The 25,731-nt window shown below is 39.2% G+C and overlaps 1 protein-coding gene across 4 annotated transcripts in view; it reads right to left on the bottom strand.

The window, feature by feature from the left end:
- ANKRD12 (ankyrin repeat domain 12) overlaps positions 1-22,568 on the bottom strand; it is a 117,175-nt gene extending 94,607 nt beyond the window's left edge. For 2 of the 4 annotated variants that reach the window (XM_057700188.1, XM_057700191.1), the window contains exon 1: positions 22,258-22,397. The gene's annotated coding sequence lies outside the window, so the exon portion shown is untranslated. Of the gene's footprint in view, positions 1-21,780; positions 21,910-22,257 lie in introns of those variants that run through there. The other 2 variants (XM_057700189.1, XM_057700190.1) reach the window with 2 other exon arrangements.
- Between the last annotated feature and the right edge of the window lie 3,163 nt (positions 22,569-25,731).

Below are 25,731 nucleotides of genomic sequence, written 5' to 3'. Positions count from 1 at the left end.
TCTTCACTGAGATCTCTAGAAACTGCTTTTGAAGCTGGGGGAAGGTGTAGACACACAACTGGAAGAAAACTACTATATCTCAAATCTCTTGACCTGTGTAAGGTGGTGAAAAAGATCCCAACATCCATTTACCTTATCAAATTCTTCTTTCTAGTAGAAAAAAAATCATTCTACAAGCAAATTCTCTTGGATTATATATACATGCATTTGCTTTAGCAAAAGGAGTCTGACCAATTCACTTCTGAGACACAATGCACAATTCATTCTGGGGGGACACAATGCATGCATGCCCCCAAAAGTCCAGTTACTGGAAAGCTGCCAAATACTACTGTTGAGAAAAATGCACATTACTACTCACAACGTAAAGTTTAACCAAACAAGTATAACAAATTTAACAAGAACAGCAGAATCAAACACAACTAATTCAAGACAAGAATGCTGATACACAGATAAGCATCCTTCTTGAAAGCTAAGGTAACTGCAATGATGCCAAGTTTTGCTTGCAGTTCAGATTTTTTAGTATACTAACTAAATTGACTCTTCAGTAAACATTAATAAGTTGCTCTTTCTTATTTATGAATTGCCCATTATGCTAAGGATAATGATCTGGAGAAAATTTTATCTTCTTAGCAGAGAGGACAAAATCACCCATAGGAAGAGACCAAATTTTGTTGAGAAGATACTTTGAAAAGCTACTCGAAATAAACCTTGGGACCATGTCTGTGGGGAAAAACTACCCAACATGCCAAAAGAGGGAGGGTTAAGGGGAAAAAGGAGAGAAGACTCTGGTAGACTGTAGGCAAGACAGGAATAAGAGAAAAAAACACCTCTAGCTGGCAGTACAACTGGAGGAGAATTCTGGAGAACAGAAATAGGTAACAGAATTTGTGAAGCTGTACTCTATGGTAAAAATCTACAGATGTGTTCCTCTAAGAATTAAAGAAAAGTCTGTATTTTGAGATCACTTCATAGTCTTTCAGCCTTTACTGAGCACCGGACCCTCAGAATCTGTGCTTTAAACACCATTTTATTCTGTTTGCTCTAGTCACTCTATCTTCCAACTATAAGTCTGACTTAAAAATTCTTCATGGAGGGATTGCAAACCACTAGGTTTTTGTCTTTAGCTTCAATCTACAAAACAAGAAGGGATCAAAGTCAAAGTGTCAGCAAGTCTTTCCCAACTAAGTCATCAGATATACTCAGCTTTACCACAGCTCCTGAGTTACTTGCCAATGAGAACCTGTCCTTTAAGAACGCATTTTTACCAAGGTAGTGGAGGCAGAAAAAGACATAGCTTTCCTATGATTGGACTAAGATAAGCAGAAGTTTAAAAAAAAAATCAGAAAATAAAGCAAAACAAAACCTTCAAGAGAAAACAAGCAGAACAAAGTTACTGACACCAAAACTTGGTAATGGATAAATACAAGACTATACAGATTAAAACTTAACAGAAATAGGAACACAGATGCAACAAACTAACAGTTTACAAAATGCTTTCTTTCACTCATTTCAACCCTAAGTTGACTTTTAAATTAAAGATGATCAAACTGTGCAGGCATTATTTTTAGCTCTGATGAGGTGCTCCTTGACTGACATTACTTCTACAACATTTCAATTTACTCAAAATATGCTGTTAAGCTCATGCCACCTGGTAATTCAAACGTGCTTGATTATTAGAGGCAAAGCAGAACACGTTTTTAAAGATACAGACTCTAGCTTCATCTTTAGAGCTACTGAATAAGAATACCTGGGAGGGGAGATAAACACTTTTTAAGAGGCTCCCTTAACGGCTGTCACAGGAGGGCGGGGGAACATGGACTGGCTGCTGGATGGCTATAGGGTTTCTTTTTGGATGATGAAAATGTTCTGGAATTAGATAAGGGTGATTGTTGTAAAATACTGTGAATACACTTAAAACCAGTGAATTGTACATTTTAAAATGGTTAATCACATTATATGAATTTTTAAAAATTAACTAATTAATTTGTTGCATGCGTCTTTACTGCTGTGCACAGACTTTGTCTACTTGCGGGAGCGGGGGCTACTCTTCGTCGTGGTGTGCAGGCTCCTAAATGCAGTGGCTTCTCTTGTTGTGGAACACAGGTTCTAGGCCATGGGCTTCAGCAGATGTTGCATGTGGACTCAATAGTTGTGGTTTGCAGGCTCCAGAGCACAGGCTCAATAGTTGTGGTGCACAGGCTTAGTTGCTCTGTGGCATGTGGGATCCTCCTGGAGCAGGGGCTGAACTCGTGTCGCCTACACTGGCAAGCAGATTCCCAACCACTACATCACCAGGGAAGTCCCAAAGTTATGTGAATTTTATTTCAGTAAAAAAAATTCCCTAGTAGTACAGGTCAGCAATTCTGAAATCACTATGCATGTACTCTGGAAATAAACACTTGAGAAAATGGACAGTGGATGGTGGGAGTAGGAGGCTGGAGACAGGCAAGTCAGGAGAAGGCTGGAAGTGGTAATGGATTGCTGTCTGAGACATCAGTATGAACTCAAGTCTAGCTTGATGTAGATACAGATGGCTACATACAGAAGTATTTATAGTCATTTATGTACAGAATTAGTATACCCACATATATTTCCTTCCTGTCAGCTAAGTGAGCCCAGAAGCAACAACACCTCTGTAACAAGCACCACACCTAACACTAAGATCTTGGTTACTATTACCTTTCTCCAATGAAAGGAATCTGGCTCCTTAAGAGAAATGATTGATCCTAAGACTGGGGCAGGAAATATATAAGTCTGGAAACTCTTGTACAGCCAGAGTAAAGAAGCGCTCAAAAAATATGTAAACATATAAAGTCAACAATAGGAATATGTCAAAGCAATACAGGTTATCAACTGAAGGAGGTCCCCATTTGCAAACTCAGAATACTCTGAGCAACAGAGTAAGTAAAATAGTACTGGATTATAACCCAGGGTATAAATATGTGTGTCCATACTGATGCAAACAAATGATTAAACAAATTAAAAAACAGGAGAGAACAGACAAATTTTCGTTAAGAATTCCAGGTAGTTTATGTAGATTTTATGCTCTCAAGGTGGTGGAGCATAACTCCCCAATCTGTTAATAAGTGTGGGCCACAGAGTGATTTCCTTCCACAGAACACAACATGGGAAGAGGGGGAAAAAGAGCAACTTGAAAAACTCGACAAATTGTATCTCAGAGAGGTGATCAAAGTCAGCATCGATAGCGATAAATCATGTTGACAGAACGTACCCCTGATAACATGTGGTAAAAAGGTCATTTTACCTCTGTAATCCTCCTCTCCAAAACACATAATTCCAAGCTTAGCATAAGAAAAATATTAGATAAATTCTAACAGTGAGACACCCTACAGAAATATCTGACCAGTACTCTTTAAAACTTTAAAGGTCATCAGAAACAAGGAAAATCTGAGAAACTATCACAGCCAAGAGGTGCTTAAGGAGACACGATGATTAAATGTAATCTGGTATCATGGACAGGATCCTGGAAGAGAGAAATGTTCTATAGGTAAAAACTACAGTAATCTGAATACAGTATGGCTTTAGTTAATAGTAATGTATCAATTATGATAAATGTATCATGCTAATGTAAGATGCTGATAACAGAGGAAACTGGGCTGAGGTATATAAGAACCTGTACTACCTTTGCAATTTTTCTGTAAATCTAAAACTATTCTCAAGTAAAAAGGTCATTTTAAAAAGAAGTTCCCCAGGTAATTTTAATGGCTTGGGAACCATTAAGCAATATTTGCCTTTACCTTTTCTACAGAAAGCACCTATATACCTTCTAGTCACTTCACTAAATATTGACTTTTTGTCACTTACAGCCTTTATCTCTACCTCAAAATCCTGGCCCCATCCTGGTTTTCTCCAAATTTCCTGTCTATATCCCATTCCATGCTCTGATCCCTTAGGTTCTTTGACTTCTCACTATCAAAAATCTTTTCACTTCACTTTAGCCACTCACTCATTTTTCCGCTTCAGAATTTTGTTAGGGTTCCTTTGCCATTTTCTACTTTGGTAATCATCATTTTCCTACTGATTTGTAAAAGAAAAACCATGCTGTCTTTTTGCATACACACGCACACACAAATAAACTGTGGTTAAATATACCTAATATAGAATTTACCATTTTAATCATTCTTTGAGGTATAATTGACATGTAATATTATATTAGTTTCAGTGTACAATATAATGATTTGGTATTTGTATATACTGCGAAACAACCACCACAATAAGTCTAGTTAACATCCATCACCCACCATACAGTTACAAAACTTTTCTTGTGATGATATTTAGTCTCTTAGCAACTTTCAAATATGCAATACAGTATTGTTAACTACACTCACCATACATCCCTGCAACTTATTTTTCTCATAGTTTTTTTTTAAATCTTTTGCCCTCTTTCACTCATCCTCCCCTCCTCCCCAGCCCACTTCCGGCAACCACCAATCTGTTCTCTGTATCTGCGGACTTTTTTTGTTGTTTTTTTTTTTTTAAAGATCATATAGTATTTGTCTTCCTCTGTCTGACTTATTTCACTTAGCATATTACCCTTGAAGTCCATCCATGTTATCACAAGTGGCAAGATTTCATTCTTTTTTATGCCTGAATAATAGTCCATCATATATATAATCACATTTTCTTTATCCATTCATCCATGGATGGATGTTTCCACATCCTGGCTATTGTAACTAATACCTTTTCAAGTCAATGTTTTCATTTTCTTAAAATACCCAGAAGTGAAACTGCTGAATCATAAGGAATTCTATTTTTAATATTTTGAGAAACCTCCATACTGTTTCCCATAGTGGCTGTATCAATTTACATTCCTACCAACAGTGCACAAGTGTTCCCTTTTCTCCATATCCTTGCCAACACTTATTTCTTGTAAGTGTGTAGCTGTGTGACATTAAATACGCTGCTGTGCAACCACCACCACCACCATCCAACTTCAGAACTTTTTCATCTACCCAACTGAAACTCTACCCATTAAACAATAACTCCCCATTCCCCACTCCTCCCAGTCCCCGGCAGCACCATGTCACTTTCTGTCTCTATGAATCTGACTACTCTAGGTACCTCATAAAAATGGAATGATGTAATATTTGTCCTTTCCTGACTGGCTTATTTCACTTAGCATGTCTTCAAGGTTCACCCATGTTGTAACATGTGTCCTTCCTTTTACAGGTGGAATAACATTCCATTTATTGTATGTATATGCCACACTTTCTTTATCCACTTATCCACTGGCAGATACTGGATTGACTATGCTAAGAACATGAGTGTACAATGTATTGTACAATGTACAATCAAATATACATTTTATGCCTGTATTTTCTTTATGGATCCTTTCTTCTCTTTAAGGCTTATACCATCTCTACTCCAAGATCAGAAAATACATTCACTTTTATTCCCTTTAATTTTCTTTTGACATTTAACCCTTCCAATCTATTTGTAATGCTAGTTTGTTTTGTTTTAATTTTTATTGGAGTACAGCTGATTTATGTGTTAGTTTCAGGTGTAAAGCAAAGTGAATCAGTTATACATATACATATATCCACTCTTTTTTTTTTTTTTAGAGTTCCCTGTGCTAGACAGGAGATCCTTCCTTCCTTCCTCTCTCTTTCTCTTTCTTTCTTTCTTTTTAGTACTTACTTATTTATTTTGGCTGCACCAGGTCTTAGCTGCAGCAAGTGGGATCTTTAGTTGCAGCATGTGGGATCTAGTTCCCTGACCAGGAATCAAACCCGGGCCCCCTGCATTGGGAGCACTCCAGTCTTAGCCACTGGACTACCAGGGAAGTCCTTGTAATGCTAGATTTTAATAACAATCTTATTCCTTTATATACGCAAATCTGTTTCTTTGCTTTCTAGTCTGTTTCACTACTCTGTCTTTCCATTCTTGTACCAATACTATACTATTTTGTTTTGGGTTTTGCATTTGAATATTTAATTTTTTATACCTTTTTGTATAGCTTTATAATAAATTTTAGTGTCTTGTTTTTCAAAATTATCTTGCCAGTTCTCACCAAATTTTAGATTTGACCAGTTAAAAGTGTTGGCATCTGTAATAAGAAAAAAAATATCAAATTGTATACTGTAAATATATGCAGTTTATTGTATGTCAATTGTATCTTAATGAAAGATCTTAAAGAAAAAAAAATGTTGGCATCTGGGTCAAAGAAATAAACATAAAAATTAAACTACAGAAATACTAAGAAAAAAATCTTTCAGATAGTGTAAATCTTCCTAAAAGATGATATAAAAGCTAAAAGTCATTTTTTAGACGTCCCAAATAAAAATTTTAAACTAGAAATGCAAATATCATAAACAGGAATCAGATGACAAGTGAAAACATTTGCAACACATATGAAAAAGAACTAGTAATCAAAGAGTTAAATCAATAAAAAAATCAGGGACTTCCCTGGTGGCACAGTGGTTAAGAATCTGCCTGCCAATGCAGGGGAAACGAGTTTGATCCCTGGGCCAGGAAGATACCACATGCTGTGGAGCAACTAAGCCCATGCGCCACAACTACTGAGCCTGCACTCTAGAGCCCACGGTGCCGCAACTACTGAAGCCTGCGCACCTACAGCGTGTGCTCCACAACAACAGAAGCCTCCGCTCGCTGCAAACAGAGAAAGCCCATGCTGGGCTACGAAGACCCAATGCAGCCAATAAATAAATATTTTTTATAAATCACCATTAATAAAAAAATCAGAAGACTTGAGGCAGTTCAAAGAACAAGAAATACAAGTGTTGAGTATCCAAATTCAATTCATAATTTTAAAACTATAAAATAATGGATGACTTCTCATTTAGAAGACTGACAAGGATTAAGGAAAACCAGAATACTCATACATTACTGATGGCGATGAAACTGGGATAACCTCTTTGGAGAGGAATTTGGCAAAACTATTAAAATACAAATGCACAGCCTTTTGTCCTAGTAATTCAATTTTAGTATTTACCCTACAAATACGCAAAGATAACATACAAAGGCATTCACTAAAATGTTACTTGTATCCAAAACACTGGAGAAAAAAATCTAAATATCCATTTATAAAAATCTGGCTAAACAAAGTATAGTACATTTTTATGCTAAAAGTTAGGCAAAAATTCTTTTTTCTTGATCTCTCCTCTTCTGAAAAAACTCTAAATGTTGGGAGTACCTCAGGACTTGATCCTGGATCCCTTTCTAGTCTCTTAACACACTCCCTAAATAGCCTAATCCCATGGTTTTAAACATCACCGAAGCGCTACTCACTTCCAAATGTGTACCTCTCATCTTCATCTCAAACTCCATATTTGTATACCCAACTGCTTACCTGACATCTTCACATGGGTGTCTAACAGGCATATCAAACCAAAAAATACTATAGAGAATTCTTAATTTTCTCTGTCAGACTTCCTCCTCCACTATTACCCACCCATCTTCTCCATTTCAATAAATGGCACCACCATCCATCCATCACTTAAGCCAAAAATTCAGAAATGTTGACTCCATCTCTAAAGCAAATCTCAATTTAAATCCATGTCTTTCCACATCAATTGCTACCCACCTCAAGCCACCATCATCACTTGAACAGGCTAGTGTAAAAACTCTGCAAGTTATCTTCCTGCTTCTATTCTTACTTATCCTACTCCTCCCTTCCTCCTTCTTTTACACACACACACCCCCCTTCTACAAGCAGCAATCAGTGATCAAATCTCTTAAAATTAAAAATCAGATGCTACTACACCCAGACACACTATAAACTGAAAAAGATAAACAAAAATTTCAAAAACACCTAGAGAGGAACTGCAGGTCATGCACAGGAAAAGAAATCAAACTGACATCAGAACTTGTGAAAAGCAGAGGCAAGAAAACAATGCAGTAACATTTCAAAATGTTATGAGAAAAAGAATTTCAAACCAAAAATCTTTAATCAAATTAAGCTATCATTTAAAAGTGAGGGTTAATGAATAATATTTTCAGGCATAAAACGGCCTTAGACTGTATATATACAAACACCCTGTTTGAAAATTGCTTTTAAGTAGGCACTCAAGAACTGAAATAAATCTATGAGAACACTGTGATATATGGGAATTAAAGTAAATAACCTAATAAACCTAATATTCAATACAAAAAGAAAAATAATGGATGGATGGATGCTTGAATACCCCTAACTATCCAGAACTAAAATTCTACAAAATGTTAACATGGCTGCTGGGAATGCTGTGGGGGGTAGGAGGTGGGGTGGAGAAGACTAGAGGAAAGTTAAAGCACTTCTCTTGTTTGGAGGAAAGAAAAAATATATATTTAAAAATACATTTTTAAACATATTTATAAGATTAAGAAACTGTGGAAAATGAATAGAAATATAGTAAACAGAATGTAAATAATTTCCAATATATGTGTTACTACAATAAACTTATTACATTTATTACAATAAATGAAAATGAATTAAACTCAGTAATTAAAAGGTAAGAGTCTCTGAGGCTGTATAAAAATAAGATTCAGCAATATACTTTGTAAAACAGACCAAAAAAGGATATTAAAATGGTTGACAATAAAAGGATAGGAAGAAGACTCACCAGGAAATTTAATCCCAGGCTGGTAGGCTTTTCTTTAGGCCCCATTCATAAATAATTCAGAACCTTCCTGGTCTGGGCACAGCTCCCTGCCACTCCTGGGCCTGTGGGTTCCAACGCTGCCTTAAAGCTCACACACTAGGAAGGTATCTGTCTATTTTCCTTACAGGACAGGGCTTCAATTTCTGCTTCCTATTATGACTTTGAGTTCTTTTTTCATTTCAGGCACCTGCAGATTCCTCTTTCTTGCTTTCAAGCTCAGCTGTGTTTTTTACATATTTTATTTTTATCTAGCTTTCTGTATATGTTACTGAAAAAGAAGGGACCGTCCCCAGTTGGCCACATAGTCCAGAAGTCCCCAGAACATGCACTTAATTTCTTAATCTTAATTTCTTCATCTATGACTTATGAAATGGCAACGCTCAAATAATAAGGCTATGTGAAGTAAATAAAATATCGTAGCATACATAGTCCTTGTGCATATAAAATATTCAAATGATGCCCTCTAAATTTACCAGCAATTTTACATCCTACCTAAAGAAAGTAAAGATAAAATCATAAGCATGGAATGGAAATTCCTAACTGTTTTCCTATTTCAGCTTCCACTGGGCTGCAGCTATGCTGAGGGTGAAAATGCTTCCTCTCCAGAATCGTTTTCAGAAAAAAAAGTAACTAGTAACGGACCAAATCATAGCAACAGAATTCAGTGACCCTTAAGAGTCATTCAGTAGGGGGCTTCCCTGGTGGCGCAGTGGTTAAGAATCTGCCTGCTAATGCAGGGGACACGGGTTCGAGCCCTGGTCCGGGAAGATCCCACATGCCTCGAAGCTACTAAGCCCGTGCGCCACAACTATTAAGCCCATGTGCCAAAACTACTGAAGCTCACTCGCCTAGACCCTGTGCTCTGCAATAAGAGAAGCCACTGCAATGAGAAGCCCACACACTCCAACGAAGAGTAGCCCCCACTCACGGCAACTAGAGAAAGCCGGCGCACAGCAATGAAGACCCAAGGCAGCCAGTCAATAAATCAATTTATTAAAAAAAACACAAAAAAGAGTCATTCACTAGGGACCTGCCTTGAGGTCCAGTAGTTAAGACTCTGTGCTTCTACTGCAGGCGGTGCAGGTCTGATCCCTGGTTGAGGAACTAAGATCCCGCATGCCCCACAGCGTGGCCAAAATAAAATAAAATGGTTACTTTAAAAAATAATAAATAAATAAAGGTCATGGAGCTCACCTTTAAAAAAAAAAAAAGTCATTCAGTTAGGAAAGTGACTTATTTTCTGTGATTTGATGTGGGAGCCTTAAATCCAAGATTCTATTCTGAGACCTACCAGTGACTTTTTGGTTGACCTTCATGACTTCTCTGTATTTCTGTTTCTTCTTGAAAGTAAAGTTAGGCTAGATAACATTGAAGAACTTCTATTCTTCCAAAATTCTGATTCCAGAATAAAAGATTTAGAACAATTTCATTCCATTCTATTTTTCTACGAATACAAAAATGATAGCTTAAAGTACTAAACAATTATGACATCCTTACTGCTGTGTTCCCCTATGCAAAAGTAAACCATTAGACATAAATACTAAACATTTCCTACTAGCACAAGCACCAAAAGCTTAATTCCCTCACACTTAAAAAGTGGTCTTAAAAAATACTGGAAAAGGCCTCAAGATAAATGGCCATGCTTCTGGGATTTTAACTGGACCTCCCTAAAACTTCAACTGCTTAAACAATTCAAGTGAGAATTCAGTCTATGAAAAGGATTCATGCTTGCTTTATCATACCTTCCTAAAGTAAGCCATGGCTGGTTTTCACCACAATGTTTTCTGGCAGCTATTCCATAACATTTTTCCCACCAGAATGATGATTGTATTTCAGACCAAGAAATTAGCATCATAAAAGTCACAAATTTAAAAAAAAAAAAAAAAAGTCACAAATTTAACCAACAGCATGAAAAAGATGAAAACATCCACATCCTTTAAAATAAACTCTCTTCAACACTGTCCTTAAGACAGTATTTTTTAAAGTCCTTAAGGAATGTTTGTGGTCTACATTAACTTTTATAATGAACATATAAACATTTTAAAAATAATAAAATAGGTCAAATTCCACTTGCTCTGGAGAACTACGGTGTTCCAGTTAGAGCCCAAGGGGAAAGAATAATGGCATGGCAGGTGAGAGAACTGCTTCAGAGAGGTAGAGGGAAAGAGGTAAAAGGTACTTTTACGTGTTTTATGTTTTCTACCCAGCCTTCAGAATAGGAAAGGAAGCAAAAGATTCAGGCAAGAAGCTCAATCCAGTAAATGCATGCTGCACTTGGGGTTGGTGCTGCTACATATCATCTCCTTCAGAAATCTGAACATGGCAGTTCTTTTAGGAGACTATACCAAGTAAATGCACTTGTAGAGTCCATTTGATTTAGCTCTATGTGTGTATTACCTTCAAAATTCCACAAAGGTAGTAAACCAATGGCATAAAACAGAGCAACATTTAGACACCCAAACTGCTTGAAATATAAACCACCAAGGGTTTATGCTTGCTTTAGCATACCTTCCCAAAGTAAGCCATGGTTGATTTTTAGCACAATGTTTTCTGGAAGCTATTCCATAACATTTTTCCACAAGAAAATGATGATTATATTCCAGACCAAGAAATTACACATGCCCACACAAGAGCAGGCAGCATTGAAGGGACAGCAAAAACTGAAGCACAGCAGGGTAGAAAATGAAGCTAAAGAGATGAGGAAGGGATCAGCATGAAGTGCCTTGTCACTGTGTTGTTTGACCTTTATGATGACAAAAGCAATTTAAGGCTGTAAAAAAGGCAGTGACACAGTTTGAGCAGCACGTTTAAGAAGGTGCCATGGGGGGGGGGGGGGGGAGGTGCAGTTGCTGAAACTCTGGAAGACAGACTTACAGGAGAGAGATGGAGAATTACAGGAGAGACACGGAGACCACTTCAAGTATAACAACCAGACTGTGAGGTGGAAAGGAACAGTCAACAAGAGCAAGGAGGCTAGAATGACACCGCCAAAGAGAAGTAAAAATGCTCTGAAAACAATTTAAAGGAAGCAATTAGCATTTATCTGTTGTATTTACCTTTTAATAGTAATGACTAGGGCTTCCCTGGTGGCACAGTGGTTAAGAGTCCGCCTGCCAATGCAGGGGACACGGGTCCAGGAAGATCCCACATGCTGGAGTGCAACTAAGCCTGTGTGCCACAATTACTGAGCCTGCGCTACAGAGCCCATGCACCGCATCTACTGAAGCCCGTGCGTCTAGAGCCTGTGCTCCGCAACGAGAAGCCACTGCAATGAGGAGCCAGCGCACCGCAATGAAGAGTAGCCCCCACTCTTCGCAACTACAGAAAGCCTGCGCATAGCAACAAAGACCCAATGCAGCCAAAAAATTTTAAAAATTTAAAAAAATAAAAAAAATAGAAATGACTAAACAATACTTCAAGTTTTTTAAAAATAAAATTCTCATTACTTCATTAAATAATATTTACAAAAGATTAGTGGTAAAAAGATTATTTTGGCATTGTCAAACGGTGGACCTAAAGCATCACATTCTAACAATACATTTAGAATTTTTAAAGAAAGTAATACAGGCAGTTGGGTTTACAATGATCTATTTGCCCTCACTATGTAAATATATTTATATATACATTTATTTCCAGAATTGTAAAGGTCAATATATAAAATATTCATCTGCAATGGAGAGAGTTGACATAAATGACTTCCAGGTTCTAGGATTCTAAAAATGAGTTGCTGAGTTTACTGACCTCTTTCTAGCCCTATAGGGCTCTAAATGTGCAACTTCCATAGACCAGCAGAGGGCTGCAACAGCCCAGAGAAAATGGCCAGGCAGCCTGACTTGCATCTCTGGCACTGGGTGGTGGAAAAATTACAATACTGAAAGTAGAGAACTAACAGTCACTACTTATTCACTTCACTGTCAACAGATTCCAAAAGGGAGCAGTCCCCCAAATCCTGAAAATTAGAAACGCTCATAATTAAGCATTTTGCCACCAGCTCCTTTCTCCTCTTGCAAAATAGTGAAGTGTCTGGAAGCAGAACAAAATCTCACTAATATAGGATAATCAGAAGGGAAAAAAAGCCAGTCAAAACGAGTTAGCAATTCACATTTCCTTTCAGACCACTGCTCCACACTGCTGCTACCAGACTAATCTTCCTAAAATGATTATTTCATTAGGTTATTCTCACATCTACTTTACCAATCTCTTCTGCATAGAGTGTGGTGCTAAAGTCTTTACTTTGCCTAGATTTTAAGGTAGATTTCTACCTCATGTATACAAATCTTACTCTCAACTTCCATAGTCAGACTACTTTTACTGTTATATACAATATGCAACAGAGTTGAAATGGAAAAGGTCACTGTGGTGAACTCTGCAGAAAGAAACAAATTTACATAAGTCTAGGGAAAGGGAAGAGCCACTGTTGGGAAAAGTTTGTGCAAAGAGGGAGATAGGAATTCGCCTGGGGAAGTGAGGAAATGGCTCAAGTAAAGGTATACAGCGGGCTTCAACTGAATTTGTCATGTTTAATTCTGGTGATAGGTACTAGGTGCTCACTGTGCTATCTTCTGCACCTTTTAAATTATTTGAAATATTTCAAAATAAAAAAAGATTTTGGTACTTTAACTTTGCCCCTCAAAAAACAAGCAGCTGATCTACTCAACAGATCATACATCTGCTGCCATTCTCATTACTACTCACACTTTAATTCCAAATAACGCCCTAACTCATTTTTACAGCTTTCTTTAAAAATGATAGGTACAGGGCTTCCCTGGTGGCACAGTGGTTAAGAATTCGCCTGCCAATGCAGGGGACGCGGGTTCGATCCCTGCTCCAGGAAGATCCCACATGCTTCAGATCAACTAAGACCGTGTGCCACAACTACTGAGCCTGTGCTCTGTAACAAGAGAAACTGCCACAATAAGTAGCCCACACACCGCAAATGAAGAGTAGCCCCCACTCACGGCAACTAGAGAAAGCCCTGTGCAGCAACAAAGACCCAACACAGCCAATAAATAAATAAATAAATGATAGGTACAAACTTTAGCCTTAAAGGAAAGGACTTTTAATTGCTTAGATAATTGGGTGCAGTCTGAATAGTGGCACACATACAAAGACCAAGAGATTTGGGATAAAGGACACAGCATAAAAACCCAGAATAGTTTATGATAATGACACCTTCTGCATGAGATCCTGAAAATCATCTTTATCTAACACCCAGTCTCTCTATGCAGTTAGAGGTACCTGAATCAGTACCCCCCCCCCCCAAAAGAGAGCAACACCTATGCAAGTATTATTTCTAATCCACATACCTTATCATTCCCACCATGACCCAACAATAAGGTGGGTTATTAACACTACTTCAGCTATAGCCAAAGTTGTAGCTTCCACACAACTTTAAACCAGGGCTGAATTGTCTGGGCCTTATTTTAGTCCTGATCTGCTACCTCTGTCTCCTGCACACTCTTCAACAGAAACCCACTTACTATACTCCACACAAGAATTCAGGACAGCTGCCAAATTTAAATTTTTTTTTTTTTTTTTTGGCACATGGGCTTAGTTGCTCCGTGGCATGTGGGATCTTCCTGGAGCTGGGATCGAACCCGTGACCTCTGCATTGTCAGGCGGATTCTTAACCACTGCGCCACCTAGGAAGCCCCTGCCAAATTTAAATGAAGTATAAACTACAAAAATACTGAATCACTATGTTGTACACCTGAAACTAATATGACTGATTATATACCAACCAGACCTCAATAAAAAAATAATTCAGGGTAACTGCAGAGAGTTAAAAGAAAAGATGCTCTAAACTGACCTAGGGTAGTAATATGTATTATTGGTAGCTCTTTTAGTCATGGCAATTTAGGATTATAAACTGGTTCCCTGCCAAAGTATGCTGAGGAGAATAACGAGATGGTACCAAGGGACCAAAGCATAGTAAATTCACCATATTCAAACAACTGTAAGAAACAAGAAAAGGGTAGTACTGTAGAAACTCCAAACCCAATGTCAAACAATATGTGTGTATTTGGTTTTATTTTTAAAATAAAGCATTTCATGAGATATGACCACATAAATGTTATGAACTAGGGAACTGGGGCTAAAAAAGGCAAATCTCACTGATGACACTGATATTAAACAGCTTTATCTATGAAAAGAAATATACTTTAAAAAATAAATGCCTAAAAACACAAATTTAGGACTATTTACAAATGTAACACTTCTACATCAAAAATTAAACTTCAAGTCAGTGATTCTTACTTCTTTGGACAGACCCATCTCAGAGTCTGAAAGCCATAGTTCTTTTCACTAAAAAATTTGCAACGTAACTTCCAAATGTTTACAGAACCTCTCTGTAATTACGGATCCTTGTTTTAAGTAATTATCTCTTCCAGCTAGATTTTAAGCTCCATACAAGCAGAGAATGTCTTCTTCAGATATGTGCTTAGCACCGGCACCTAAAACCTTAAAACCTAAGCACCTTTTCAATGATCTCCTTGTCTCCTATATGAATTCTATATGACCTCTTCAATTATTTTCTAAGAAAACCTGCATTACATTATTCCCCATCTTGGAGATTCATTTTTATTAAGCCCCTCTTCCTAGCAATCACAGATTTTTTCATCTGCTACCCATTTTTTCTCCCTTAGTCCCAGTTCAACCTCTTATGCCTGTCAGACCATTCTCCTCTCATTAGCAATGGGGTGATCCTTTACAGTGTGATGGACTCTGGTACAACAGTGATCCTTTACAGTGTGATGCACTCTGGTACAACAGTGAACAAGACAGACATGATCCATGTCCTTGAGGGCTCACCATGTTCCTTTCTACACCAACTAGAAAGCAATTTGAATGATTAAAGAATAATACTGTCCTCCTATTTCACATGTCGATGTTTTGTTCACTGAAAGTAAATCCTTTAGAAAAAGAACCTGTAATATTGTCTTTATTTATATTTTTCTAAACTCCTGCCTCAATAATGATAAATGCATTGTTCATAGAAACATTTATCTAAAATTTGTTAACTATATCTCAATAAAACTCTTTTCAAAAGAAAAAAAATTGTTAACTAAGCATGCAGTTTATAACTTCTTGATTATATCCATAACACCTGTTCATTGTGGCAAAACTTGAAAATACAGGAAAATAAAAGAAATTCTTTCATATTCAATATCCAAAGATAATCTGTCACGTTGTCAGATTGGATCATTCAAGAACTTTCATTCCTTGTAAAAGTCCATAATACAAAACAATTATTTCCCTCGCAAAGGCTCAAATTTTATCTATCATTTTATCTTTTTTTCTCTTAATATCAACTTCTTTGAAGGTGCAGTTTTGTAAAGGACCAATACAGACACATTTAAAATCATCTCTATAATGAAAACAAGATGAACTTCACAAGGTCATGGTAAAGAGTGAATGAGGGCTTATAGGTGGCGCAGTGGTTAAGAATCTGCCTGCCAATGTAGGGGAGACGGGTTCGATCCCTGCTCCAGGAAGATTCCACATGCCGTGGAGCAACTAAGCCTGTGGGCCACAACTACTGAGCCTGTGCTTTAGAGCCTGCTCACCACAACTATTGAGCCCACGTGCTGCAACTACTGAAGCTCACGAGCCTGAAGCCAGTGCTCCGCAACAAGAGACGCCATGGCAATGAGGAGCCTGCGCACCGCAAAGGAGAGTAGCCCCCGCTCACCACAACTAGAGAAAGCCTGTGTGCAGCAACGAAGACCCAACACAGACAAAAAAATAAATAAATTAAAAAAAAAAAAAGAGCGAATGAAAAGTTATGTGGAGAGCCCATCATCAATCACAGGACGTTTGTAATTATGCATCTGACCAAAGGCTACAAAGTATCAATTCACAGAAGAGAAGATGCAAATGATTATTTCTCCATGTTTCAGCTAATGATCCAAATTCCTGTAGCTAAAATCAAATCCACCACACCACAATTAAAGATGAAAGCCTTGGATGTAAAATGACAGTGGTAATATAACTTAAATGTAATGACATTTAAATTGTTAACCAACAACAGAGGGGTACAGATTTACTTTCACTGGATATTTGCAAAGCAAGAAAGCAACTGCGCCTGAAGGGGAACCAGGAGCCAAGGAGGGGGAAAGGACAAAGGAAAGGAAGAGTGAGTGAGCCAATCTGCTGTTAGATGTTCCTGTTTACTTTCAATATCATGAGGACAAATAGAAAGTAAAGAGGTATTTTTTTGTCCTGTTCAACTAAAGCTTAAAGAGAACACTCATCTTCATTCTTGGGATGTTTTTATGAATCCTGGAAGACAGGGATAATTTCTGAAGGTTAAATAACCACTACTGGGTGATCACCTCAACTATCAACCTACAAACGAATTGTGTTGATCTTAAGAGAAAAATTTTCTCGGGATTTCCCTGGTGGTACAGTGGTTAAGAATGCACCTGCTAATGCAGGGTTCAATCCCTGGTCTGGGAAGATCCCATATGCTTCAGAGCAACTAAACCCGTGCGCCACAACCTACTGAGCCTGCATGCTAGAGCCCGTGAGCCACACTACTGAGCCCACGCTCCACAACTACTAAGCCCGTGCACTGTGACAAGAGAAGCGAACACAATGAGAAGCCCATGCACCACAACAAAGAGTAGCCCCTACTCACTGCAACTAGAGAAAGCCCGTGTGCAGCAACGAGGACCCAACACAGCCAATAAATAAAATAAAATAAAATAAAAAAATAAAATAAAATAAAATAAAATAAAATGCAGTTCACTTTAAAAAATTTTTTCTCAAAGTAACAGACTTACATTTATATAACACTTATAAACTTCAAGTTAGTTCTTGAGTAATAGTATCCAGAGTTGGAGACATTCCAGTGACAACTTTTTGAAGTTTTTTCATAACTAGATATGCAAAGTATCTACTCTCATGGCATATTAAAATAATACATGTGTAAGTATCTAACAGTACCTGGACTACTAAAGCACAATAAAAGGTATTTTCTCTGATCACCAAGTAACTTCCAAATAGTCAACTCTGGTTAAAAGGACTTATTTTAACTTGGAGGTTGCAAGACTATAGTACATAATATTAGAATACAAGCCAAGGCTTTATTCCTAGTTACAATATTTTTGTGTACATTATGGTAGGAAACATTCTGTAAATTTTAAACGTTCTCATCTAAATGACATCATTAACCACCACCACTAATTAGTAAAGAGGTATAAAGAATGTTTTTAGTATTTACTTCTACCCTGCTTGTTAAAGTTTCAGAAATGGTAGAACAGAATGAGAAAGCTGTATACAATGTGGCTTTGGTGGAAGAGAGACAGTGCTTCTTTCCTCTTCCTTTAGATTTGCTAATGCTTCTCTTTCATGAATGCATTTTAAAGGAGCCTAGCATTCCTCCAGAGAATTTTAACCTGGATCCTACCCGTGGTTCAACATCATCAGATTAGTGGACATTTTGCTGATTTCAGAGTAGTTGTGAAATTAGGAAGAGACAGCCACACATGCATGGTTTTTGTTCTCTATCAGAAGTCAGAAAGCCAACAAAACTCCTACGTAGGAAGAACAATATGAAGTGTGAGAAGCTACATGGCTCTCACAACTCTTTCAAGCAATAAGGGAGTTTAAAAACATAGTATTTATCACTAATATTTGTGGTATTTCCCCCAGTTGTGGTCCAAATTCAAACCGATAAGCAGAAATGTAAACTACTACATATTCTGAAACAATTTTAGTGCAATAAACACATATTAAGGTATTGGCCAAAAAAAGAAATAATTTTTAAAGGCTGAAGAAAAAGAAATGATTTTGTAATTTGCAGCTTCATAATTTACCTCTTCAAGTATTCACCTCAATTTGGAAGCATTTCTGTGTTTAAACCTAATTTTCTAAGAACTTAAGTTTGAATTTGAATTTCTTAGACTTATGGAGGGTTCCACTAATCAGACTAGTTTTGGTTGCTATTTTCTAATCTGGACAAACTCATATTTACCCCTTGCTGGATCTATTCCTTTATAAAAGTCCTAAATGAGTTTGGTTAGTTATCTTTTTCTTTCAGTCACTGTTTAAAGTACATTTCCTTAGAACAATGAACATCAATATCAAGGTGGAGAGTCTGTGAGAACAGCCTCTTGTACTGTTAACAACTGCAGTCCTTCTGTAGCTGGTGAGACTAACTTGCTTCTGACAAGATAAAAAAAAACCCAACTATATCAGCATCTCACTAAAAGGCTTGCAGGCCTATCTTCCACAATTTTCATGAGGTATTTTCTTTTCTTTTTGTTTTTTAACCAACATAGTAGAAGGTAGAATGCTGACCCCCACAAATTATTCACAATGTCAGAAACTTAAGAAAAACTGCCTTAAAACTTCTCAAAATCAGCCAAACACTCTTAGAGATAGAACACAGAAATGGTTAAGAATGTGGACAGCACAGTCTGTCACTTTTTTAGGTCTGTGACTATCTGTACACCACATAACAGTTCAAAGCCTCATTTTCCTTAGCCATAGTATGTTTTACAAGGTTGTTATGAAAATTATCTGAAATACTTCACTTAAAACTTTGAACACAGATACGTGCAGATTCTAGGCGCTCGACTACAAATGTTTACCATAACCTTTAGCTTCAAGGTTACAAATAATCCATGTAATGTTACAATACTACAATACTGATGTACTGGTTCCCAGCATTATCAATTTAAAGCACTAAAAGAAAAGGTCTTTAAACCTAACAGCAAAAGTCAACAAACACTTTGTCTTAACATTTCTACACGTATATTTTAGGTCTACAAGATAACCTTAACATGAACTACGCAAAAACTGAGTTTATAAAGGAAATTATCTTCTTTTATTGCCATATCTGGAAACTAGCAACAAACAAATTAACATTGCTACTAAGATACTTTCACTATTACTTTTAAAAAGCCACTGTCTGTTAAAGAAACAGATAGATTATGCATGCATGAGTGTAAATGAGAATGTTTTCAAATGCTATATGAAGGAACTTCATATTCTCCAGAGGAAGTCAGGCTTTAACAACCGCAATATTTAAGATGTTCATAAGAGGCTTTACTAAGATTAGAACTAAGCAGGGATCAGAAAATGTATCTACAGGGAGTTATAATCTGCAAAACAGCAGGTGCTCAAAACAATGAAGCTAAGGCTAAGCAAAAACCTAGGGATCTAGACACCTTAGATAATACAGTAGGAAACTGTATTTTAAAAATAATATCACCACTTATTACATGTATAAAAGCTTATAGTATATAATGTGCTTTCCATATGTAATCACATTTGTTCCATCAAATAATCCTGTAAATTATATAAGAAAATTATTTTTTGCAGATTACAAAGGCAAGGTTCTGAAAGTTAATATGATTTGTCAAAAACCACAGTCAGGAAGTGACAAATCAAGAATTTAAACCCCGGCCTTCTCACTTGTATTTCCCTGTTCCTTCCACTACTCCATAAAGCTGCTTCTTAAAGAAAGAGGCAAATTAGCATCTTCACAAAAAGAAATCTCTAGGCCAAACCACAGACTGTTTCAATTATCTGTGCTGACTTGGGTAAGTCATTCCCCCTTACCAGGCCTTTATTTTCTCATCTGTAAAATGAGGGAAACAGATTAGAAAATTTGAGGTACCTTCCAGTTTTAAGGATAAATCTCTAAACTTCACCCTTTACAGAGTACAAGCATTTTACAAATACATGTCGATGTCAGCTTTCGCAACAAGTTCCAAGTCAGAAAGTGGTGTCATTAGCTATTAAGCAACCTATAGCAATTACTGGATAAATTCTTCGTGGCTATCTGAAAGATACTGCTTCAGTAGCATCAAGTTTATATACATAAAGCCGTTTAAACCTTTTATGGACTACAACGGAAATGATTAATCTCACTAATCATTCTATTTTTAGACTGAAACAATGCTCTTAAAACATAATGGCTTAAAGAAAATTTGACTACTAATCAACTAATACCAAGAAACTCTACATTTTTACTATTACTTTTATTCTTTAGAATAAAAACCTCTATTCCAATGAAGAGTTTTCCAAATATCCCTACTATTTTCTTCAGTCTACCCAGAAGAGTATCCGTTACATTCTTCAGCAACTTCTATTAAAAAAAAAAAAAGTACTATATAAGCATTTTGATAAAAACATCTTCCTTTTAAATTCATTCCACCAGTTGGGCACTCATCTCCAAACAAAATTCAAGCTTTTTTCCCCCTTCCTGGTATTAAAGAACTAAAATCAAAGACCACACAATATATTTCTACCTCCTCAGTTCTTTCTTCATCTGAACATTTTCTTTCCTCTTCCTCAAATAGTCTTCATGGAATACACACCCAGAGATTTCCACATTCCCAAGCTCTGCTTGTTCATAAAGCTGTCTTAAAAACGATGGAAACCAGAGAGATTCAGACCATCACATGCATCCTGCTCTTTTCCTTCCATGAATACTACTTAGGTTTTACTTCATTTTAACACCTTGCCTGTCTCTTAAATAGAACACAAACCCCCAATAATACTTAAGCGAAACCTTAGTCAAACTTCTGCGGACCCTTAGAAATTTAGTCAGCGCTTCTGTCAACTATAAAAGACCTTCAAGTAGTAAAACCTTCCCCCTCTTGCCTATGAAGTATTTCAAATGTTTACATGCTTTTGCGTTTAGCCTAAATTAAAGACTTTTCCCAACAAGTTTAGTTAATATAACGACTTGATCTTACACAGTCGACACTATCTCATTTCGTTTTTTAAGCCACTTGGCACCAATATAGCATATGTTCTGCCAGTTCTGAGCTAATCTCCAGGAAAGCCTTTGTATAACGATTGAAGAAATTGAAACAGATCAGTGCCCAAGATTTTTAAGAGCCTACATGAGCATATGTTTTTAATCAAGTCAATTTATTTTAAAATAGCTATTTCACCACTTCGCCTTCTTTTATAATTTACATAAACCGTTTTAAAATAAGAAAGGACACATGACTGAGAACACAGGTTCACTTCAACTTCAGGATTGGAGCCGATTCTGAAGCGTTAGGGATCCCTGGGTCTCCCAGCCCTTCCACCGCGTCCGCAGAGTGGAAATTACACTCTCGACAGCTACACCGCTTAAAATGTTTCCTTCGGTTTCTACCGGTGCAAGAGTGTCAACTTCCCGTCCTAAAATGTTTCTTACTGTTATTATTAAAACAGCTGTCAGCTGGGCTTCGATGACCTCTTTGTACAACCGTTTACTCAACGCTTTGGGATCCTCGAGGATGCGTCACACCGTGTTACCCTCGAACGTGCTCCAAGAACCGGGCGGCCCCAGGGTCCGCTGGGGCCCGGCTCGCCCGCGCCGCAAGGCCGCCTCCCCGCCCGCCCGGCCTCAGTCCCCGCCGCCCCGGGTCTGGGCGCGCCCCCGCCCCGCCCCGCCCCGCCCCGCCCCGCCCCGCCGGCCCCGCTCCCGGCGGTGCTCCCCCCGGCCGCGCACACTCGCTCCCTCGCACGCACACGCGCCGCGGCCCCGCCATGTTCCGGGAGCGGCGCGGCCGCCCGCCGAGCCCCCGCCCCCCTCCCGGCAGCTCCCGCCGCGCCGCGGCCACGGCGCTCCCGGCTGGGCGGCCCATCCTGTCAGCGCGGCGCCGCGGGGCGGGGCGGGGCGCGTCCCTACCTCGCTCTGGGGAGGGGACGGGAGTGCGCGACTGAGGGGCTCCTCCCGGGCGCCGGGGCCGGGGCTCGAAACCGCGCCCCTCCTTCCTCCTCGCCTGTCGCCACGCCCCCCTCGCCCGCACGGACCCGAGGCACGGCCGGCGCGGGAGGGTCTATCCCCGGGACGAGGGCCTCGGCGCCGCCGTCGCTGTCGTGGTCTTCGCCGCCGCCGCGACCGCCGCGAACGCCGCCGAGGCCGGGCTCGAAAACATCTCCGGTCTCCGCCGTCCCTCACCACAGCCTGCTCGCTCCCAGGACGGCGCCGCCCGGCGATTGGCCGCGGCGCGGGCACGTGACGGGCCGGGCACGGGACGGGCGGCGTGAGCGCCCCGCCCCCGGCCCCGCCGCCCCATCCGCCCGCTTCCCCAACCCCCGCGGCCCGCCGCTCTGGCGGCGCCGGGAGAAGCTTCCCGAGCTGGGGGCGGGGGGCCGGGGCGTACCAAGTCCACGCGGGGGTGCGAGCCGGAGCCCCGCCCCACCCGCGTCACCGCCTCCCCTCCGCCGGCACCGGACCCAGAAGGGAGGGGCCTAGGCGAGCGAGGGAGCCGCGCAGGCGCCGCCGCCGTGCCGGGCTGACTGGCGCTGCTTCGCGCTCTGCGGCGACCATGGCCGTGGCTGTGACTAGAAACTTCTGGAAATGGCGGCGACGAGGAAGAAGAGGCTCTGCGTAGGGTATTCACATGTTATTTTTGCGGGGGCGGGCGGACGTGATTGCGAGCTAGGACCCGGGAGAACGACGCTGCGGCCCCGGCTGGAGGCGGAGGCGGGTGTCCGCCTGCGCACCGGCCAGCCGCACCTGCGGGAGCCTGGGGCTGGAGAGGCCGCGATATGCCCCTCACCTGCGCTGTGGGAGCCCCAAGCTCGTCCCGGAAGCACGTCCAAGTGCACCTGCCGCGGGGACCGCACGGCTCTGCAATATGCTCTCTCCCAGTCACACCTTCGGGTGACCATTTTTAGACAGACAAGTGCATTTTCCCCCATCTAAGACAGTACTTCTCAGGGGACCACCAGCTGGAGGACAGTGCAGGAGGGAAATCTACTGCCTGGGCGGTCCAGCTGCTGGCACTCCGACTTCCTCTGGAGGGTAATCCGCTAGTTTGTACTTGCCCTTATTTAACCACCAAAGGGATTACATAATCGGAGGGAAACCATTTTATTCTGAGTTCTGGACGCTTTTTATTTACATCGCGGTTAATCCGCGACAGTTTGTGCGTGCCTTTATTTAACCATCAAAGGGTTTGTGCAATTGGAGGGAAACCATCTTCTTCATCGTTGTGGCCTCTAAGCTGCAGCACGCGTTTGTGACTTAATGAGTGAAGTTACGAGTTTATCATTAATCAGATGATAGATTTCAGACTTGACAGAGAAAGCTAAATCCCAACATTTAACTATATAAAGCATAAACCTGCATTAAAGATGACTATTTTTATAGGCTCCTCATTCTCCCAGCTTTAAAAACATTAGTTTCAATATGAATAGTAAGAGAGCACATTGTGGCTAAAAGTGGATCACTGTTACATTTAATTTGGATATTTATGGCGTGAAATACAAAGAAAAGAAATCCACTAAAAATTCAACCAGCTCTTGCCTGACTTCTCTTCAGGTCGTTGGGTTGGTTCTCATTTAACTGGCTGTCACAGGAAGTATGGATGGCAATGGCTATTTCTACAGCAGTACGAACCTCAGTTCAGAACCGAAAGGTATCTTGAATTTGCCGAAATCAACCGTAATTCATGCAGTAACTGTACGCACAACTTTGTTACTTAAAAATCACTGAATACATGAAAGACTCATAAAGGCAGTTGTGATCCAAGGCACTGTACTGACTACGCTTGAATAGAATACTATCTGTAAAAGAAAATTTCATTGTAGAATCAAATTGCAAAAATAATTTTAATGAAGGTCCTATTAAGATTATACGCAACAAATTATAAATCAGCCACAATTTGTTATTGGAAAGGTCCAAATGAAACTTATGAAGGGAAAAGGAGCTAATTTTCCTTTTCAGTGTGAAACCGGAAGTTAATTCTTACAATGGATATTATGGATAGAGGCCTGAAAAGAAGCTGGAGCTTGTTGATTAGTAAGTTGCTAAGGCTTTTAATTGTAGAGCCCTGTCTTTCTTTGGCTTAAACCCTAGAAATCATTTTCGGCAAGTGGGCAAAGTATCTGTTTTCTTAACAGTACCAGAAGGTCAAGGACTCCAAACATTAAACATCACTCTTAGCCAAGGTTAAGTTTTATCACGTTTAGGGTTATTACTAGCAGACACTTTATAAAATGTGTGTATTTGATATCTGAACTAGAAGCCATCTGCAAAATTTACTTTCTTTCCAACTTAATTCTTACTTTTAGAATCAACTCCTCTTATGTTTTGCTACATGAAATCGTTAGATCATTCAAAAAAAAACCCTGCCATATTTCAGGAAGGTGGATATAATAAATGAAAAATAGTCTCAATCTTGGCTTATCATATGACAGTCTGTCCAGATGTAATGCTTGTGCAGTGAGAACTCTTACGACTATCATCATGTGCTATAGGATTTACTAGGGCAGTGGCTCCATCCAGTTACAGCAGGTAATTGTGAGGAATTGGTAGCTTTCCCTAGCAACACTCAGTAGCCACTCCAAAAACCACCAAAAAAAGCCAGGCATTAGATTCTTTGCCCAGTAGGAAGAATGACAAGTTGAATTATTTGTTGGTTTATTTTTGTAACAAAAATAAAATTTAAATAGCAGTTAAGAACATTTCATCCCTAAATATCTTTTTTTGTAAAAAATGGCACAGAGCTAGGAACTGAGAAGAAATGAGGGAGCAAGTGGTGTCAGACACATCAGCAGTGCCAACTTCTCCTTACTGCTTTGAGAAATAGGCTGGGATACAGCTGTCATGTCCAGCAACTGAAAACTGGCAAGGAATTTTTAATGTGTGCTCATACACATTTGGAACCATCTTGGATTACTGTGATGAAATTTTACCTGCCAGGTGTTTTTAAAACCCTATCTGTAATTATTAAAACCAGTGCTCTTGTGTTAAAAATTGGTAGGATTTTCAAGAAAAATGGGCAAAAAAACTAAGCAGGATTCAACTCAGAATCCTAATATATACCACTGTAGTACAATGTAAGTAATGACCTAAGAACTAGAGAATATGTTTTGATAATGGTATGACAGTATACTTATAATTGTAACAACCTAAAATCAATTTTCTGCTTCTAAAATAGTACATAAGTTAATAACCAGTGCATATCCTTAGTATATGACTTGTTTTTTCAGCCAGTATCCGAAACCTTCCCACTCCTAACTTTTCGTCTAGTTGAAAAAAAAATTTATGTCAAAGTGTAAGGCATTTTTTTACAATAGTAACTTTAATCTAAAGGAACACCTCTATTTTTTCATAATTTTAAATAAAAAGCTTAACAGCTAACAAAGAGAA

This window comes from Hippopotamus amphibius, chromosome 11 (assembly GCF_030028045.1).
Source record: "Hippopotamus amphibius kiboko isolate mHipAmp2 chromosome 11, mHipAmp2.hap2, whole genome shotgun sequence".
Taxonomy (NCBI): Eukaryota; Metazoa; Chordata; class Mammalia; order Artiodactyla; family Hippopotamidae; genus Hippopotamus; species Hippopotamus amphibius.
The sequence above is the reverse complement of the archived record's forward strand: the minus strand, read 5'-3'. Positions and strand labels throughout refer to the sequence as shown.